This window comes from Myotis yumanensis, unplaced genomic scaffold, assembly GCF_028538775.1.
Source record: "Myotis yumanensis isolate MYYU_CA2020_CCGP unplaced genomic scaffold, mMyoYum1.0.hap1 SCAF_17, whole genome shotgun sequence".
In the NCBI taxonomy this organism is placed as follows: Eukaryota; Metazoa; Chordata; class Mammalia; order Chiroptera; family Vespertilionidae; genus Myotis; species Myotis yumanensis.
Genome location: NW_027223768.1, coordinates 27,963,115 through 27,982,509, shown reverse-complemented (window position 1 = coordinate 27,982,509; position 19,395 = coordinate 27,963,115). Strand labels below are relative to the sequence as shown.

Below are 19,395 nucleotides of genomic sequence, written 5' to 3'. Positions count from 1 at the left end.
TTCCAGTTCTTTTCCTTTAGGTCTGCAAACAGGAGTAGTCTGTCCGAGGGGAAACTACTCCCCAGCAGAGCCGTTCTTCAAAGGGGACTTCTTCGGGCAGGAAAAGGGAATGTCTGATACGGTGGCTGAATAAACAGGCTCATCAAGCCCCGTGCCAGATTGGAAAAGCAGGCCCTCCGCGCCAGCCCGCCAGCCATGCTCCTCCTGTGCGCTCGCGCTCTGGCTCTTCGGCTCTGTCCTTCTGTCTCCCTTTTTCCTCTCCCATTCTGTCATCTTCTTTACCAAATGCCTGATGTCCCGGGGTATGTAACTATTGTTTTTATTATTAATAATTGCCTGATCTAATAGGCTTTGCAAGTCTCAAAGCTCATTTTTGACTCACAAACTGTTCCATTATCTTTGCTCAGGAAGTTCACTTTATAGGTCCAAATTCCCATATTCCCAGAGTCACCACCAACCTTTCTCAGAGAGTAGCTCTATATATATAATTGATTTCAAGAAGGGAGAGACAGAAACATCAATGGGGAGAGAGAATCATTGATCGGCTGCCTCCTGCACACCCCTTACCGGGGAGCCCACAACCCGTGCATGTGACCTGACCAGAATCAAATGCTGACCTCCTGGTTCCTAGGTTCATGCTCAGCCACGGAGCCATACTGGCCAGGCAAGAAAGCAGCTCCTTTTAATACTCATTGCTGTAAGCCCTGGATGGGTGGCTGATAATATCCTAAAACTTGATGGATCCTCCCAAGGTCTTTATTTTCAGGAAAAACTAAAAATGTACAGAACCCAAACGGTAATCATGTATTCTGGACTTTGAAAGAGTCCAGAACCTACCAACTTTGTTTAGGACTTAGTTCTATGTCTCATAGTCTAAAGTAGAAGTATTTCCAAATATCTAAGCTAAGTTTATACTATAATTAGTTTTTCCTCTTGAATAACTGGTCATAAGTGAAATTCCAAACTATAAGTCAGAGCAGGGCTTAGGCTTAGAAATTGGAATTTGTCTTTTTCCATATTGGAAAAAAAATTTTTTTAAACAATTATGCCAGTAAATGTTACAGCTATTGAGATTATCTGGACACTAACTAGTTTTAATTATTACTTATATATCTATACATACTCACATGGATAGAGACAATTCTCTGTGAATTTTTCACAAGACTTTACCAATCTCATCGGGATTTTTTTCAACTATCCAAAAATTAGGCAGAGGATCTCACTGATTAATTTTTTCTTAGTGTCTAAACCCTTTCCTAAGTATGTCCTTGAGAAATATTTCACAGACTTTATAAACTTCAGGTTTTAAAAACAAGAGCAAGGAGTCAAAATAAAAAGAATGCTAAATAATTATCTAGTCAGTAAGGATCTGAAACCCAAAGCGTTACCAACTTTTCCCCCCATAATAAGTTCTTAACCTCAGCCACTGAACCACATCCCATTTTCCCATCAATATTTATGCAGATGACGTTATCTTCTAAAAGACTAGCTGAGCCCCACACTATATGTCTGTCCATTCTATATACTTGTCAGTAATTACTGTGGAGCAATCACCAAGAACAATCCAATTGTCCTTGATGGCATTAATCACCAACAAAGGTCCAGACTAGCCACTGATTAGTAAACTTATTTTTGTACTTGCCTAGAGCTGTGTTTTGTCTACCTTTGGGGAAGGAGAAAAAATTTGAATTCAGCCACTCAGATGCTGTCTGATAAAGAATGCCTGGATATTTAGAAATATCTCATGAACAAGTAGATTTTTAAAATGATTTTTGTATAGGCACCACCATCAATTGCCTAGCAAACTAAGAAAAATAAGAGTCAGTGATTATTTTTAACCAGTAGGAGTCTACAATGTACCTCCTCTTCTTTTGACATTCACAGATAAGGTTCTCGATTATGCAATCACCGGGGCAAACATCCCCTTAGACATGCTGAAGGGACAAGGTGGGTGGGAGACGTTCGTTTCGGTTACCTTTGCCCAGGCTTTATTTGTTCTGCAGATAATAAACTTTGGACTTCTTTACCCAACCAGTCATCTTGCACAAACAGTAAACTCCCTCAAAACTTTCTGTTCCCATGGGACCCTTGAGAAAACAAAATGAAAAGGAAAACACAAAAACATGATTAAAATCTACTTTCTTCGGTCAACATCCTAAAATTGAGCAATTTCTCCACATCTTAAAAGAGACTGTCCTGGAGTCAGGTTGAGAGTTAGTAAACTCCCTATTGATCACATAACTGAAATCAGTAGTGACTGGAGTCAGAATTCTGAGGTGGCAAACACTTGTTTTGTAACTGTTTCCTGTTCCTCCGAATAACATCGTGAAGCCCTTATCCACATTCATCCTTCATAAGCAGTGCTTTGTAAACTTTTTGTTCATGCACTTCTCTCAACAACAACAACAACAACAGAAAGTCAAAGTATATCTAATCTGTATATTTTTACTTATAAATTACATATGTATTACTGTACTGTGTGCATCAAAATTATACCCCAAAATCTTTATTTAAGATGAACTAAAGAGAAGGTTTAATATGTTCTTTCTGCACTGGGTTGTTTTGGATTCTCCATGGGGTGTGGATATCCTACTTCTGAACCCACTGCTCTAAGAATGCAGTGACCTGTCTTCTCTCAAACTCAACCACCACCTTGTGTTAATTGAAACCTATTTTCAAGAAAAGATCTGCTATCAGCCATTATCATCTTTTGTGCATAAGGACTCATCATTATATTAATGCTTCCAGCAGGATTTGCATTTTAAGTGTATACCTAATTATGAGAAGAAAGCTTTATTTCATGTTAATGTAATATCAGGAATGGCAACACAATTCAAGATATTTGGAGGATGGAAATGTTTCCTGGTGGCCCTGAAATCAGAAAAGGGAGGGGGTGCCCCTTATGAAGTGAAGAGGCAGGGGCAGCACCAAACTTTGTACATAAAAAGGTTTTAGGGACAGCAAATTGATTAGAAGAGGGAAGAGTGGGGATGATGGCATGTTGGCTTGGAGCTTTTTCTTGAGGCCAATCCCAAGTTTCTTCTTAAATTATATGTTCATTTAGGGCTCAGAGCAGCAGATAGATATTACAGAGGAAGAACTTAAGTTCTCCAAACTATGTTTGTGGCTCCCTCACAACCAGTAAAAACAAACCTTGATAAACTCCCACAAGCAGACATGGAAATTCAAAGGCTTTGTAGGTAGCCTCAAGTTGAGGAGTAAGGCTTCTATAATTCAAGAAAAAAAATCAGTTTTGCCCCCAAATAATCAATCACAAGTACTTGCTTATAGCTCAAGAACTTAATGTTTGTCGTGAATTTATACAAAGAATTTTCCCATATATGCAATAATCTAGATTATTTTCATCTTTACAAATATGAAATTGAGGTGTTTTAAAATCTAAATAATCCATTAGACATATGTATTGATCATCAGGTAACTGTAAAAAAGTCTACTTGATTTTAAGCTATAAAAACAAAGGAAAATGGAGCATGAATCATGGCCATCAGCTGTTGAAAGCTGTCTCCTATAAATGTATGTATACATATACTACACACATATATGTACTATATACACATACATGTATATTTGTGTCTATAGAGAAGCTCCTGTCATCATTCAGTTTACCATCTAGTTGGACAAATCAGGTGCCCAAGAAAAGTTATAAAGTGATAAATCTATCAGCAGGCACACAAAAAACGTAACACAAAACACATAAAATAAGTATGTGCTGGTCAAATGAAGAATAGGATATAATTAAAATCTATTATGAATATCCAGAGAAATTGGGGAAAGGCATTTCAGGTAGATGGCATGACAACTGAAAAGAAGTTTAATTTAGCAAATCATAAGCAGGGGACCCAAGGGTCACTAGTGTGAGGAAAGTATCCATATTGATGCAGTATGAGCTATGAAGCTGAAGTTAATGGATTGATAGAGGAGCCTTGTTATATGACAACTGAGCCAAAATTTAGTTTTGCTTGAGACATCCCCTATAATGTCCTTTCTTTCTTTGTGCGATAACATAGGTATATAGGCATGCCATAAGAAGGCACACTAGTTTCATGGTAGGGAACTTGACAAGTGTGCACAGGAATACTGCCTACCCTTGGACCTTTGCAGGCTTTGACCTTTGTTTCTGACATGTCAAGGTATTTCTTGTGTCATCATGAGCCCCCTCCCCCAAGCCCTCCTAGCTGTTATCACTGAATGGACATGAACTATGCCAAAAATGATAAGACCTGAGATTTGCTGAGCAGCACCAATTCTTCTGTCAACATTCCTGTTCTGAAATCTCCTTTCACTTAACCTAGCTCACCTTCCTTTAATGGCACAAGGGAGAAGAAAACTGAGGCAAATAATCAAACACTTCTCTCCAGAAGAGAATTCTCAGGGAGGGATCTAGAAGATTCTACCTGGCCACTTTATCCTGTATTGTCTGGGTGCCCTTCTTGCTTTGTAATTGTCACAAGTTGCTCTACCTGCACTGGACCAGAACTGCTCAAAAGAGGGAGCCCAGCAGGAGCAAAATCTGACTTTGCAGCTTCTCTTGTATTCCCTAGCATGCGTTTAAAAGCTAGTTCCAGCCTCCATACACAGCAGGAACTCAACATGGTAAGCCACAGATGAACATCTGCTACGCTCAGACCATGTTTCAAGGAATGCATGATGAACCAGCTTATCAAGCTGATCATCAAGATATGGACCAGAAAGCCACAAGATGACCAGACCACAAATTATCAGAATAGCTGTTTGTCAATTCCATAACCCTATATACTTGATATTGGGGCTTGCTGTTTAGCATTTGATTGTAAAAACTGTCGAGTCAAACTAAAGTTAATTAAGCTGGATTTTAATCTCCCCAAGGGTAGAGGCTGTGCCTATTTTGTTCAACACTTTCCCCCAGCACCTATCATAATGCTTGTCACATAGTAGGTGCTTGTGGTAGCTTGTCATTTAGATGACCGCCATCAGTCTCTTCCTTCCTTGAATGTACGAGCCATTCCACTAGTGTAAGGTGAAGTCTATTTCTCCGACTTCTGGAATCTGGGATGCCTAGGGACTGCTTTGACAAACAGAAGATAGAAGTAATCCACATGAAATCTAAGGGTAGGTCTTAAGAGGCTTTGAAACTCCTACCTGATTGTTTCAGAACACTTGTGCTGGAAGAGGCTGATCACAAAGAGAACAACAAGTTCTGAAGACACCCCAGCTATCAAGAGAGAGAGAGAGAAAGAGAGAGAGAGAGAGAGAGATTGATTGATTGATTTGCAACTAACCCAATGACAGATACATGAGTGAGGAAACCTTTAGATGGCTCTAATCTCAGCTACCATCTGACTGCAATCATATGAGGGACTCCAAGCAAGAACTGCTCAGCTGAGCCCATCAACTTCAAGAACCAAGAGTGATTATAAATTGTTGCACTAAGTCACTAGGTTCTGGATAGTTTATTATACAGCAACAGATAACTGGAAAAGAGTTCTATGTTTATTGAATAGGTACATTAATTGATAAAAGAAGCCACTTAGAATAAAGAGTTCCCAAATAAACCCAACGAAATCCATTAAATAAATTATTAAGGTGATGTCAACAATGGTAAATATTATCAGAAAATTGGACAACTCTGTGGATAATTAAGGCCAAGAGGAAATCTGCTACAGAGCAGAGAAAGTAATTTTTTTGAGAGTGGAATTTTCCAGGTTCACTAACCATCTTGACTGTATTCATTAGATGATTGCTCAATGCCCTACTTCCCTTTATACAAATTGTGTTTCAGCCATGAGTCTAGGTGCAAAGTAGGAGAAAATATATTAACCAACAAGGAACATGGGTAACCAATGTGCAGCCTGATTTCTCTATGAAGACTCTAACTCTTCTCTGTATCCTTTTAATTTTGTAAAATAGATTTTGGTCCAGATACACTATGTCAAACAACTAAATATAGCCAGGGATCAGGGTGGATGGGAATGGGAAAGAGAGGCTGAATGCTGGGCACTAGCAGCTGTTACATCACCCCATCCCCCATAATTGTGCTGGATACAGTCACCACTTGATAATGACAAAAAGATTAATTAGCGACATGATCCATATATTTCATTTCTTTGATGGTTCTAAATAAGTCTGAGTCATGCCACCATTATTTTTACCATAGGCACAGTAGTCTTACCCTTTTTTGGTGGGGAAAATGTTTATCAAGAGGATGTCTTTAATCTTCCACAGAGTTTTACCTTTGTGCCTTTTCAGATGAAATCACACCAGGGTCTGGCCCTCCCTTTGCTTATGGCTGAACAGGTCTTCCTAGTATTCAAACCCACTCCACCTCCTCTTCACTGAGAATACTCCACAACCTGCCCCAAGGTGAACTCATATATCCTACATTACCAAAGAGATCCCAACTCCGCCAGAGCTCAAAGGTAGTGTTCAAAACAAGTGTACAAAATATAGAAACACTTTGACTAACGCTTCAGAGCCAACTTAATAACGCTGTTCAATACAAAAAAATATATATGATTGAAAGTCTCCATGAATCCAATAAACTAGACTACTGTCGGATCCTCCTTCTTTTGGCTGTGCAGACAGGACCCAGAGTTCCAGCTTCAGGTCACTTTTTGAGCAGGCTAGAAAGGAAGATGGCTTGAGCTGAGGCAGAATCTAGGGCAGTCGTTAGGGAGAATTATCAGATTCTATGGACAGCAGTCCTTGAAATCCAACTTAAACACTTGGGGACAAGTTTATTATTTGCTGTTGATTCTGTTGTCATCCCATTCAAATCAAATCAGAACTATTTATTGTCTGGCATGGTCTGGTACTGGGAATAAAGAATTGATTAAGATCTGTCCTCAAGGAACTTTTAAGAGAAAATGGGTTATGGAGGAATGGCCACTTGAATTTCCTATGGGAAGGACAAGAAACACTTGCGCCAGACCTTTCTCATTGAGACTCAGTAAGTACCAACCATTGTCCCGAGCTCCCACTGTGCCACAGGTCTGAGATCCTGGAAATCACATTTCCTGGCTCCCTTGCCAGTAAAGGTTCTTGGTATGATCTGTTGTTGAGAGGCACAATCATTGGAAGGTGGAAGGAAGAAACCACTTTGCTCTCTCGGTAGCTACAAGCAGGTGTGTGGTCATTGGCAGACAGCAGACTTGGGCTAGATGTCTGCTTCCGAACATCCTCCTGGGAACTACCCGCTTCAGTGCTGCAGGCGGCCCAGCTCATCAGCGGCAACATGGCCTCCCGGTGAGTCCTTCACTTTGGATTTCCTGAAAGTTACTAACAACCTCCTTGATCTTTACTCCCTGGCTCTCCCTGTAAATCTCAAATTCTGTGCATGGAATTCCTTCATCATGGAAATATTTCTAGTATATAGTAAGTCAGAATGAGGTAGATATATTTTGGTAATAAACAAGCTCCTACTCTGAGCAGCGTAACAAAATACAGATTATATCTTGTTCAGGATGTAGGCCAAGTGGCTTCTATCTTGTAGCTACACTATCTGAATACATGTCATCAAAGATCCCTATGGAAGAGGAGGAGAAAGCAGAGGAAAAAACACATGCACTCTTACTTCCCTGGACCAAAGGTGGCACAGTATGTCTGCTTACATTCCATTAAAGAATTGGTGCTATGGCCCCAATTAAATTGCAAGGGGGAGGGGACTATGGTCTCCCCCTGTGCCCAGGGAGGAGAAATGGTTTGGTGAGCACATTGCCTTACATCTGCCACAAGAGGCTTCTATTTTTCTGACCAAAGGAGACTGTGATATTTCATGCCAGATGTGGTATCCTATAACCAAACCCTAAAACATGTGGCATCACCTTTGTAATCAAGTTGCTGGAAACATATTAGGCTGGACAGCTGGAGATCCATATCGGGCAGTGGAAAAACACTGGGCAAATCTGTTGTCTTTAGTAACTCGAAAGTCAGACCACATGACTCTTGGGCTTGTAGGTGAAAAAATAGCATGGGTGGGTTGTTATTGGCTGCTTTTCATAACACAATAGAAGAAAAAAGATTATCAGGAAATAATTAACTAGTTCTTAAACAAAGATGAACAGAAAAAGCACTCCCTTCTAGAGCACCCTTCTAGAAATTGATTGACTAATCAATTTCTGTATTAGTCAAGGTAAGTAATGCTTGCTGGTATAACAAGCAACCTCAAAAAGCTCAGTGGCTTAACATATCAACGTTTACTTATCACTCACAAAAAGTCTAATGTGTATAATCTTGGTTGGGCGGCTGTCCTAGGCTCCCTCCTTCAAAAGTCATTCAGGGATCCAGATTCCTTCCATGTAATGGCTTCATGTCTTCTAGATATGACTGACATCTCAAAGTTGTGCAGCCAGAAGATGGAGAGAGAGGGTGAAGCAGGGGGAAGGGGAGTGGGGAGAATTGGGAAACTATACTCAATCTTAACAGAGAACAAAAGTGACACACATCAATTCAGCTCAGATTCCATTAATAATAACTAGTCTCATGGTCCCACATCACTGCAAGGGAGGCTGGGAAATGTAGTCTGTGGCTGAGTATTTGCTTCTCAAGAACAACTCTACACTGTAGAAGGGAGGTTAAATCTTCATTGGCCAGTTAGCCTCTCTGTCACAGTACAATAAACCTTTGGGGGGTTTTCTTTTATTGGTTGTTTTGCTATTATACTCCTTCCCCCACTTTAATAATATAATATAGCTTCCTCCTGTTCTTTCCAACTACTCTTTTTTTTTTTTTTTTTAGAGAGAGAGAGAGAGAAAGGGAGAGGGAGAAACAGATAGAGAGAAACATCAATGTGAGAGAGACACATTGATTGGTTGCCTCCCCCCACCCCCTCCCACCCCCACCCCGCCACACACACACTCGGGTGGGGATCAAGCCTGCAATGGAGGTACATGCCCTTGACTGGAATCAAACCCACTCTTAAGTCCATAGGCCGATGCTCTATCCACTGAGCCAAACCAGCTAGGGCTTTCTTCTTTTTTGACATGTACTTTCTTTTGTCTCTTGTTTGAGCTTAACTTTCCTCTCTGATGTCGCTGTTAATGATCATTAATCATAGCATTCCACTTTCTGAGCCATTTCTAAGCGTGAGGTCAAGAGAAAAAGATGGGGTTGTCATCTTGTCAGAATTGAAAAAGAAGTCATTTCTGTCCCTTTCCTTCCAAACCAAACCCCATCTGATTCTTACTTTATAAGTAACTGGCAGTGCAGGGGGAGGTTAAAACAAATCTAAGGGGGCAAACAAAATATCTGCAAGATTGTGGATGATTTATATACTTGTTCCATGTTCTTCCATTTTTTTTTTCAGGTGCCCTGCTGGCTCTGGGGTAAACGCTTCAAGTGTTCAGTTGTTTTCTCTTTATTCACTTAATACAGGCCAGTCATCAGTGCCGGATGAGGCAGGAAAACATGATTTAGACAGTTTTCGACAGTCCGATAGCACAATCATAGTGTTTAGGGGGGTTTTCTCCCACTCACAGGTGCCACTTCCATCCATGTTCATTTTGAGGGAAGAAATCAACATACATGTTTGAAAATGTGAAACTTGATCGTTCTATAACGTGCATATTCCTCCATGAGCGGTAAGCAGCACAGGTAACTATTTCTTCCAGAACCTACCTCCCTCTACACTTTATTTTGGGGGCTTTAGGACAGAAAAATAGGCTTTAGTTCCTCTCCCAACAGTTCCTGTCCTTTGGGATAACCCCCAGTGTCACGAGTTGAGACTGACCTGCTTAGAACTGTGAGTTTTCTAACTTTAATTGAAATCCATGTTGAGCAAGACTCAATACTCTCCATTTTGTGTCATTAGTTGTCAAAGAGTCCCCATGAAGTCACAGCCTCACAGCATATTTCTATTTCTGTGTTTGCCCTCTTTTCTGGTGGAGGAGTTGACACGAAGCCAGAACCCTGGAGCCTTGATAAGCTTCTAAAGACATTTTTTAGTAAAAAGCAAAAATAATAACAACACATAACATGTTTCATACACTTGCAAGCATTGTGCGAGCACTGTATCCTTTAACCCTCTCAAAAATGTTATGAGGCAAATATTGTTATTACCATCCCTGCTGTATAGATAAAGAAACTGAGGCTGGGAGACATTAACTTACTTGTTGAGGATATATATCTATTGAATGTTACTTCAAGAACTCCAGCTCGACTCTATTTGACTGCGAAGCCTGTAGTTTAACCACTCGATCGCCAGTCTAGTTCCATAAAAACTACCCAATGAGTCAGCATAATGGTGTTGGGAGTAGGACACGGCCCATCAGCAGAAAATAAGAAAAGCATGCAAATTCCCACAGAAATCAATCACAACAACAGTAATAATTATCAACATCTTTTAAGCACTTCTATGCCGAGCACCGTTCTAAATCCTTTACATGCATTTAGAATCCATGGAATTTTCACAACAATCCCAAGAGATAAGTGTTATTTATTGTTATCATCCTCCCTCCCCTTTTATTTTTTCTTGGAGAAACTGAAGCACAGAGGAACTGAATTATAGGATCACATATCTAGGAATTAGCAAAACGTAGAGGAGTTAAAATAAGAATCTAACAAACCTATGGGTCTTCCACGGGGATAAAATGGGCAACCTGGAAGGGTAACTTTGGGAAGTTCTTCAGCATAGCTGACCTTCTGTGATGCGCTCAGTCAGAACCATCCTTCGGTAAGGAGCATCGAAAGCCCCCGGCCCAAGCTCTTCCCTCATCTGCATGGAGGAAGTTTTGGCTGACGCCTGCGTATCCCCAGAACAGGCCCTCCTCCCTCCCTCCCAGACCAGGAGGGCTGCAGTGCCAAGGAGCTCTTCTGTCCTATTGAAAGCAAAGAATGGTTGCCTCTGAAATAAGTACAAAGAGCAAGCAAATTTAGTCCGTTTATGCAAAACACAAAATGGCATCTGCCATCTGGAAAAACACACCAAAGCCGTGAGCCGTCAAGCCCCTTTCAAGACTTTGGCATGTAAAATCAACTTTTTTTTTTTTTTTTAAGTCTGAAAGGTCCATGTGAACTCCCAGCTTCGTTAAATGTAATTCCCCTCCCCCATTCCTGTCGCTGGCCATCTACTCTCCCATCACATGCATTCTGCCAGTTAAAAAAAATAAAAATAAATAAATATATACACACACACACATATATGCACATATATATGTAATATACATATTTTCCCCCCCTTCTCAGTGGTGCAAAGATCTGTGAGAAGACAGACTTGACAACAGCAGGCTTTTAAAAACAATAATAATTTTTAAAATCATTTTTTACATTTAAAATGGTTTAAACAAATATACTTGCCCTCATATTGGATATATATACCATGGTTAGCAAAAGTAGGTTTACGGTTGTTCGTTTGGAATATAATACAACAATTAATAAATGATAATACAGGAACAAACTCTGTGTTTCACATCCTCACAACTATAAGCCTCCTCTTGCCCACTCTGTGTATCTGGAACCTGGTTTGCCCCCAGACTGGGGGTTGATGCTACTACTGCTATCTGGCAGGATCACAAACTGTTGACGCTGCCTCCATGTGCAATCGCTAAGGAGTTCCAGATAGACGAGGAGGGGGAGGGCTGCTCAGGCTCTGCCTTGGTGCCAGGCAGGGGAAGCAGGACCTCCAGGCAGACATGCGTCCAGCAAACAGACGTAGAAATAAGACGCTAGCAGTGCTGATGTAAGAGTTAGGGTTACGTGACAGAATGTGAGACCTGCAAAGTCACTGATGTGTGAGAAGGAGGAGGCTGGTCAACACACACAGACTAAGAGGGGACAGAATCATGGTTGAGGATGAAGTTATCTATGGACTTGGAATCCAGGAGGCTGGAACTGGGTCAGAAACAGCAAGTGAGACAAGAACACCGGACCAACGCACACGTCATGGTAACGAGAATGAAGTAAGTGATTCCCAGGGGCCAGTGACCTCACATGCATTCGGTCATTGTCACAACAACGTTTACACAGGAGGTACTTTGAAAATGAAAAGCTGGGGTTTGGCTGAGTGGATGGAGCGTTGGCCTGCAGACTCAAGGGTCCCAGGTTCGATTCCGGTCAAGGGCATGTACCTTGGTTGCGGGCACATCCCCAGTGGGGAGTGTGCAGGAGGCAGCTGATTGATGTTTCTCTCTCATCGATGTTTCTGACTCTCTATCCCTCTCCCTTCCTCTCTGTGAAAAACCAATAATATATATATATATATATATATATATATATATATATATATATATATATATGTTTTTTTTTAAAAAAAAGCTGGGGCCCAGAGAGGTTAGGTGACACTGCTGGTGGCAGTGTCTAGATTGAAAGACAGGTGGGCAACTGCCCACCACCTTTTACTGCCATAGGTTTAACCTAGTCTAGAAAGACATATACCATGAGACTACTAATTTCCTCTGGTGGTGGAGTAACAGGTGAGCTGTTTCATTTAATGCAGTGCTCTCTATTTCCCTATTCTCGATTTTATAATCAAAATGTTTCAAAGGTTGCTAGGGGAAAGAAGCTAAAACTTGCTTAATGAAGGAAAGAAGCTGGAACTTGGTTAATGAAGAAGATGTAGTTTTCTGGAGCAGAAGACCGTATGAGGTCAGAAGCTGGGGTGAGGGTCTGGGTGACAGCCAGGATTGGTGCTGGTGCTGTTCATATCAGAATCCTGTCTGTGACTGATTGGGATACATCTGTTATCTGCAACTATTTAGCTCTTCCCAGGTCAACCCCTTTCTAAGGCCGAAGATGATTCCTAAGGTCGGACCTTTGGGAGCAGGGGAGGGATTATGAGGGACAGGGATAATGGTCTGGGGGACAATTCACATATGCGGGGTTGATCTGATCAGAACATCAGATTCTCCACTTCTTTTCTTAGTCCGTATAATCTACCCACCTGTGTTTGAGCCCTGGCTGACCCATTCAGTCATCTCCCACCTCCCTTTAGAAGTGCCAAGTGAGGATATTTTTCAGTTGCACTAAAATGAATAATCTTTTTTGACCATTTCTTTAGCTTTAGACTAGAGAGATATGCTGAAGTGTCCTACAAGTTAGTGCAGTGTGTGTAGCCTGCTCTAATGGAAAGACCTCCATTAAAATCTTAGCTCTGCTACTTATTAGCTGTGGGACAACAGGCCAATTTATTTAACTTCTTTGGTCCTCAGTTTCCTCATCTGTCAAATACAGGATATGCTAGTTAGAAGGATTGGATTGGTACGATAAATTATTATCATCATCATCATCACCAACATCAGAAACAGTGACAACACTAGATGCTATAATACAGTAAGTTCCAGCAGAAAACCCACTCCTGCCACTTCTGGGGAGTTAACAAGTCGCTACAAAAATGATGTGACAATGCACTCCAATATATTATTGAAATGACATTCTCCAACTCCAGGGGCTAAGGAGCTTGTTGCTGTCAAAGAACCCCCTTTAGGCCAGTCTTTTGAGTGTCACTTACACCAGTTTGGAAGTAATCTGCTTGCTCGCCCTTCCAGCAAAGGATGTCACAATCAGCTAATGGAAAGTGACAAGAAGGGATATAATGAATGAGAGGGAGTTAAAGTTTGGAAAAAAAAAAAAAGAGCCTTGTTCTTTCGGGGAATGCACAAGGCTAAGCATACCATGTTAAATCGTGCGTGTCAAATAATGGACTAATTAAGAATCTTCATCCATTTTTTTCACTTCTCATTTCTGTTATCCTTTCAAAGACGTATTTTCAAATTAGCTCTTAGCTCTTTAAATAAGCACCAAAGGGGGAAGAAAAAGAAGAAAAGAAACCTTGTCTATCAGAGAGAAACACAAGATACACGGAAAAGGAAATACTCAAGGAATGTAGATGGGGGCTTTGTGGGAAATGTCGGGAAGTTTTATAATCACAGCAGCAACTTCTTGAATAATGGAATTTAATAACATATAATAAACTATGATCCAGGAGAACTCTGGTTCAATCCCACTAATTGTTCCAGCCAGTGAAATGAAGGCAAAGTTTATGGTGCCAGCACGCTGCGAACGCCTCTGAACACTGCAGGGGACAGACAATTGTTCCCAGCTGCCTACCTCCTCTCACCCAGAAGGCACCCGGGCCCTGTCTTCCAAACACCAGGCCAAACCTCCAACTTTCAATGACAGTCCTAGTTCTAGGACTTTAAAGTCACAGAAAGGTAATTTTTGCAATCAACAAACCATGGTATGAAGCAGAGAACAGAGGGGTAACTAGATACAAAGTCTCCAATTAGGTTCTAACGAATAACAACCAATATGCTTTCATGCTAATGCCAAAAAGTACAAGAATCTCTAACAAATCTAATTGAGCACATGATCATAAGTACTGTTTTTCTACCTACATAGTCTGGCTATATTAAGGCAGATTCCAAATAGAGAAGCACAGGTTGTTGTGTGTTTTTTGTTTTGTTTTGTTTTTCATTATTATTGAAAAGGGTGCTTTTGTTTTCCTTTTTAATTTGGATCATTTTACCAATGTCAAAAAGTGGGAAGGTATTATTAAGAAAAAATGATTTTCTCTGTCATTACTCATTGATTATATCTAAGCATAAAAAAATGAAGAAAGGAATTGAAACAATTATCTGTGTAATTCAGGTCCCCCCCCCCAAAAAAAAAGAAGATGAGAGGCTTCTAATAAAATATATTGTTTTTGCCTGAATTATCAAGATAATAGCCTTAGTTTCTACTTCATTAGTCTGGACCTGTCTGGTTGATAAAAAAATCTTTTATAATCATTTTAAATATATTTTTTAATTTTTCTGACAATTAAGTGTATGGGTTTGTTGTTGTTGTTTTTTTTTTTGTCCATAAACTTTAATGTACCTCAAACATAGAGTCTAAAATTGTATAGAACATTTTGTAGAGCAGCTATTTAAATTACTAAACCTAAAAAATGGTAAGCATAAGTATTACCTCCCCTTTCTCAAAAAGGTCCATGAAATCTTGGTTACATTTGGGGACAGAAGGGGGAGTAAAATACCTTTGTAAACCGATAGTCCCAAAACAGGAAAATTAGTATTGTGGCACAGCTATGGGCAGCTAATAAAGAGAACATGGTTAAAAGAGATTAAGGTTCAAATTAAGGTCAGAATAGAGACTGATTGAGGAAAACTGCCATGTTCCATTGCATGGCAGTTTAAGTGAGACAGTTTCCCCCTGAATCAGTCCCGGGTTGAAAAATTACACTGTTGGGGTTAATAAAGAGGCCGGGCATTTGTTTGGACTGAGACTTCAATTAAAATGTTATTTGGGGCAGCCAGAGCTAATGTCTTGCTTAGAGGTAAACTGAACTGCCTTTTAAGAGGATGAAAAAAAAAAAGAAAAGAAAAAGAAAAAAAAGACCACCTAACCTGTCAAAGACGCTGAATAACTGGCAGAAAGAATTGTGTTTGCTGGACCTGTGCCCAGCCCAGCAGCGAGCATTCTTAAGGGTTTTGTGACATCATCTGAGGCAGCTGAGGTTTTCTGAATTTTTGATTGTTGCACTGGGTGAGGAATCTAGTGTTCAGCTGAGCCTCTTTGAGACAAAGAAAAAAAAACCAAAACCCTGGTTGGTGAAATATGCCAAGGCGTGTGTGTGTGTGTGTGTGTGTGTGTGTGTGTGTTAATGCCACAAACAGGGTGGGACCAAGAATTCTGGGACTTAGTCTCATGACTCTACCCCAGAGACCAAAATTGATGAATGCAGTTCATTGAATTGCTCAGTCCATATCAATCTGCCCACAGTTAAACAAAACCCACCAAAGTTTGCTTTCGTTTCACTGCTTTAGGGTGAGTGGAAATCCCCCTGAGTAAACTCCTCCTCCTTTACATTCACGCCTATATTCCACCAAGATTCATTAAACAGGTTTAGTCTGGCCAGCATCGGGCATACATTGGTCAACAAAGCAGCTGTTTCCCAGCCTTTATGAGGCTTACAGTCCATAAATAAAGAGATAAACATTTCATTACAAATAAGTAAGGTAGAAGGAAACAGTGTGAAAATAGGGATATATTCCATTTTTCTCCAATCTTTTTCTTAACCAATCCTGAGAGTAGTGACTATTTGAAAACCTCATTATTATGTATGGGGTGGTTGAGAAAGCTGGTTAATGGCAGATAGAAAATATGTGATTTTTCTGTTGGGGAGTTTGGGGTCTGGTTGTGGAGATAAAGAGAGTGATGCACAGGCAGGGGGGCGGGGACCACCAAAATAGATCGGATTAGAGCTGAAAATGAACTTGGAGTATAGACTTTGACTGGCGTTTCTTTTCTCCCCCCCTCCTTTTTTTAATCCTCACCTGAAGACATGCTTATTGATTTTAGAGAAGAGAGAGAGAGAGATCCATGTGAGAGAGAAACATTGGTTGGTTGCCTTCCATACACACCCCGACCAATAATTGAACTCAAAACCTAGGTATGTGCCCTCAAAACCTAGGTATGTGCCCTCACTGGAATCGAACCCGAAACCTTTCGGTATATGGGATGCCGTTCCAACCGAGCCACACGGGCCAGGGTTGATTGGTGTTTTTGTCCAAAGAGCAGTATAACAGCAATGGAGTCCTATAGCTGTGCAGAGGAGAAAAGGCCCTGGGGCAGGGAATGAGGCTCTGTGTCGTGGGAAAAGTGGGGCCTGGTGACAGCACACATCAGAAAGGTGTGTGAGGGAAGGGAGCCACTCCTACTGCTCACTTCCTTCACGCTGTTCAATTTTTGTAAAACCACGTCTAGAGAATGGACCCAATATATCTAGATCTCAATTCAAACTGACTCCCAAAGTCTAGTTCTCTCATTCAAACTATAGAAGAAAATTATGAAATCATGAATTCCCCTGTGTCCCTATTCCACCAACATCAAAGCAAAATAAAGGGATGTTCACTCTTCAAAATATCCTTTAAGAAGATGAGGCTTGGACGTAAGCTTTAAGCTACACAAAGGCACGGACTTCCCACTGGAAAATGGGGAAGGTGACAGTTTGAAAACAAAATGCCAATCATGAGATCATTGCAATGGGAACCAGGGAACCAGCAAGCCGAGAAGTAACACAACATCATGCGTGCGACGTCTGTCCAAGTCGTGGCAAAATCTGCCGGGTCCAGATTGACTTCATTAGTCATTTAGAAGCACATCGATCCCCGAAAAAAAAACGATCCTCCTCCTCACTGAGAAATAGCTGATCTCCGGTATAAATAGAAACTGATTAGAACACCAATCCTTCAAAGCAGAAATATTTCATTCACCAACCAGTTGCTGTTTGCCCCTCGGCAATTAAGAAGACAGTATGCAATGCCACCACCCGAAAGGTGTGACCATAATCAACGTTAACAGGAAATTGGGTTGGATGTGAATTCATACTGGGGGTGGGGTGAATACCCGGACCACACAGTCCCAGATGCAGTCAGGGAACTTGGGAGAAATAAGCATAACTATACAACCCCATCAGCCCTCTTCACGACCCCTTACTCCTTTGGTCTACTTAATCCGATATGATTCTCATTCAGCCAATATTTATCAGGTTATTTTCTAGATTCCTGAACTGTGCTGGGTATGGGGAAGTCTCTACTCAACAAGACAACCACACGCTTTTCCCTCTTAGTATCCCCACCGTATCTTCAGCCTTCTCCGTTCCCTTACGCAGCTTAACTTCTTTCCAGAATATGTACCACGACCTGACATTGCATCATATCTATATTTGTTTCTTGTTCATAGCCTCACTTACTACAATACGGGCACCAGGGGCAGGAATTTTGACTGCCTCACTGTGATATCCCTGACACCTAGGCCACGTGAAGGGCTCAAGGAATATTTGTTCAATGACTAAGACTTATGTTCAAATAACTTACTCGTTTCAATTCTCATGAGCAGAATAAAGGAAAGTTACAGGCGTTATGAGCATGTATCATGAGGGTTTCTAACCTAGGAAATGAGGGAGGAAAGCCTGAGCAAAAGGCATTTAAGTTGGACCCTCAGTAAAGAGAAGGGTTTGTCTAGAGAAAGACTTGGGAGACCTTTCAAAGAGAGGCGCACGTGCAAAAAAGTGTTTTGTGTTGAAATCACAGGAGAAAAGGCCAGTGACGTGGACACGTGGAAAAGAGTGGGGAGAGTTTCAAGAGATGAGGCAGGAGCTGTGGACAGGGGCCAGATTATGCAAAATCTTGGAGGGCACATTCAGGAGTTTGGACTTTATCCTAAGAGCAACACGAAGAGTTTTGAGCCCTGACATGATCACAATTCCCAAATCAGGAATTTCTCTAATAAACACAAAGACAGCATTTCAATCTGAGCATTCTGTTGTCAACTGACATAAGCAATGGCAGGAATATTTCAGCGTGTGGAGACACGAGGGAAGCATGAAGACTTAACCATATTTATTGAGACTATAACAGCAGCACCACAGCGTAAGAGGGGACATGAGGGCATTAATAGCAAAAGCTGGGAGTCTTGGTCCCCGAAGAGAACAAAGAGAATATAACTAGCCACAGCAAAACTGAACCCATGGAAAAGTTAGAGGGAACTCAGAAAGCATAAAGGAGCAGGACACCCGTTTCTTTCCTGCTTTGAGGCCATCAGTGCCCTATAAGGCCCTTTCCGATCTGTCAAGACAAACCTTTGCTGCCCCTTCCTCCACCAGGCCTCTCCTGGTGCTCCGAGCTCCAGCAATAAGACACACCTCAGGCTCCCCAGGCACAGAGGTGATGGCCTTGCGTGAGCTGCCTGTCACTCTAGCCCTCTCTACCCTCATGGAGTCTCCTGACCAGCTGCTGGTCTGCCCAAAACCCAGCAGTAGGACATGATGCATGGTAGGCTCCCAATAATACTTGTTGGATTAATGTTAGAGAGTGCACTAAAATGTCGCCCTCATTATCCTTTCTAGCGAACACGCACTGAGTGCCTATCTTGTGCCAGGCACAGTGTTGAGGCCCTCTCATGCATTCTCTCGTTTCATCTTCGCAGCAATCGCATAAGGCAGGTATTGCTACAATCCCCAATGTGCAGACAAGGAAACTAAGTCTCAGAGAGGCCCAGTGACTGGCTTAGCATTTCTTTCACTATGCAACAGGAACATGGCTCACTTCTGTTCCTCTCCTAAGCCCAGAGTCTGATTAATTACTTGCTGTGTTCACCTCTTCCCGTGATCTCTAAATGGCCACAAAGAGAAGCCTCAGGGCTGCTGAAGTATTTCGTGTCAACTTCTGAGGCTCATAACTGTTCTACCTAATGTCTTCTGCATCCCCTCCCCCCGCCCCCACCACCACACTATGAGTGCCTTGGACGGGTCTTAAGGACCTTGGTATCTCCAGTGTTGAGCACTGTGTCTGGCACATGATGGGGGTGTGAATTAATGGGTGAATCTGACCAAGGCAATTGAATATTAACTCTAAACGCGCCCTGTAAGAAAACACATTATACACAATCCAAACAGATGACAGATAA

The 19,395-nt window shown here is 41.4% G+C and overlaps 1 long non-coding RNA gene across 2 annotated transcripts in view; it reads right to left on the bottom strand.

Moving 5' to 3' along the window:
• Window positions 1–2,028: 2,028 nt before the first annotated feature.
• LOC138996243 (uncharacterized) overlaps window positions 2,029–19,395 on the bottom strand; it is a 251,841-nt gene continuing 234,474 nt past the window's right edge. For both annotated transcript variants that reach the window (XR_011468736.1, XR_011468737.1), the window contains exon 9: window positions 2,029–2,087. This is a non-coding gene — a long non-coding RNA (uncharacterized lncRNA). The remainder of the gene's footprint in view (window positions 2,088–19,395) is intronic.